Raw genomic sequence first — 2,006 nt, 5'->3', positions numbered from 1 at the left:
AGTACCGGCTCTGTGCTCTGAGGCAATGGAGTGATCGTGCCCCCAGGCGGCACCGGCACCGCACCTGGGGCACTAGAGGCTGCACGCTCTGGGGCGGTACTGGCTTTGTGCCCTGAGGTGATGTCGAGTCTGGGCCCTGAGGCGGTGCCAGGTCCATGCCCCGAGGTGAGGGCTGGTCCGCACCACATGAGTGACTCCACTGGAGCACTGTATCCTGTGTGTCCCGCCTTGAGGCAATGATGTATTCCTGACCTCCCAGTTTGCTTTTTCAGAGCACTACATCAAGTTGAGGCAGGTCTGAGGGGATGCCCTACCCCTGGCTGCACCACACTGGCTCCCCAAGAGTGCTGTGCTGTGTTAGCACAGCTTTGAGGTGCTGTTGGATCAACTGGCCATAGAAATGGTCCCTCCAAGACTTCTATGCCGTGTTTGTGCAGCTCTGAGCCATTGCCCAATGCCCAGCCTCATGAAGTTGCCCCTTCAATAGTGCTGTGCCATGTTGGTGCAGGTTTGATGTGCTGCCGTGTCACTGGGCCCTCAGTACCTGCAGAGGCCTGAAGTGCTGCCCTATGACATCCTGAAATTGTCCCTCCGAGCCCCCCACGCTGTGTTTGTGTGGGCCTGAGGTGCTGCTGTATCCCCCCAGGCCCCTGAGAACAGCCCTTCATCCCAGTACAGGTGAGCACACAGCTGCAGTCCAGCTGTTGGCTCTCTGCTGGTGGCAGCCTCCCCTGTTTCTCTGATGGAAGTGCTGTTGTGCTGTGCCAGGAGGCTGCTGAGGAGGCTGGAATGGATGCAGTACACGCCACCACAGGATTCCTGCCTTCATTCATGGAAAGGATGCTGTGTAGGTTGACATGGCCAAGTCTCTGACCTGCTTTGCTGTACCTCAAAGGCAGTGTATGAGACATAAGGTACAGAATTTGCTTCACCAGCCACATATCTGTCTTTCTGCTGGCCTCCAGCTGGTTGCAAAGCAAGCTACAGGCAGTCTTCCTCTTCTTCCCAGCACATCAAAAAACCCACACTATCTGGAGCTGTGATTGAGTGTAACAACTATGCCCAGGCACAAAACTGGGATGAAGTCTGACACAGGCATTTCTGATCACTGGGATCTGGCTGTGAACAGACAGTCTGCATTCATTTGCAATATTTTACATTGCAATATTTGCTCTCAGACAATGCATTCAATCCATGACCTCAGGATGGAAGTACACCTTCCTGTCCCTCATGGCCCAGAAGAGGTGGAAACCCCAAAACAAAAGAAAGGAACAAGCTCCCCCAACCAAATCCAGCTGGGAGCTTTGAGTCACAGAAGAGGAATTGCAGAAGGATTCAGAGAGGACTTCCTGCTATGGACTTTATGTGGAAGGCACCCAGACCACCCCCATGCTCCAGATTTTTGGCTGAGTGCATTCAGCTCCAGGACCATGCATTTGGCAGACTTGGATGAAAGGTTTAATATGTGAGTTTAATGAGATTTGATTTTTAATAGTTCAAATTGCTTTGAGAAATGATTTACAGAACGTGCAGTGACTGGGTGCAACAGTTTGTATGAACACTGGGATTTTAGAGGGGAAGAAAACAAAACCCAGGTAAAGATGAGGTGTTCAGATGTAACAATGTGCAATGTTCAGAGAGAGCTTGCTGGGAGCACAGAGTTCATGGCACCACGGTGAGATCTCTCATTCATTGTGTGTTTGAGCCTGGTAAAAGAGATGGAAAGGCAAGGGCTGACACTGCAGCACATCATTATCAGGTTTAAATAAGGCAGCTGAGCAACCTGCCAGGGGTGGGATCTGCTTCCCTAACTCTGCCTAAAAGTCAGCAAAATGAGCTAAACTAGGCAGAGTCTTCAATCAGTAGAGGAACATTTCAGAGGCCTCAGTGAGGGTGAGATGAATTGCTCCTGGCTCTTTTCAGCCTGGAGGGAGTTTGGATGGCAGCAGGGACAGGTGAGGGGAGTAGGAGGCTGCCTCTGGAGCGCGGGTCAGGGACTGGAGGTT

This window comes from Corvus brachyrhynchos, unplaced genomic scaffold (assembly GCF_000691975.1).
Source record: "Corvus brachyrhynchos isolate BGI_N302 unplaced genomic scaffold, ASM69197v1 scaffold99, whole genome shotgun sequence".
In the NCBI taxonomy this organism is placed as follows: Eukaryota; Metazoa; Chordata; class Aves; order Passeriformes; family Corvidae; genus Corvus; species Corvus brachyrhynchos.
This window is presented reverse-complemented; position numbering follows the sequence as displayed.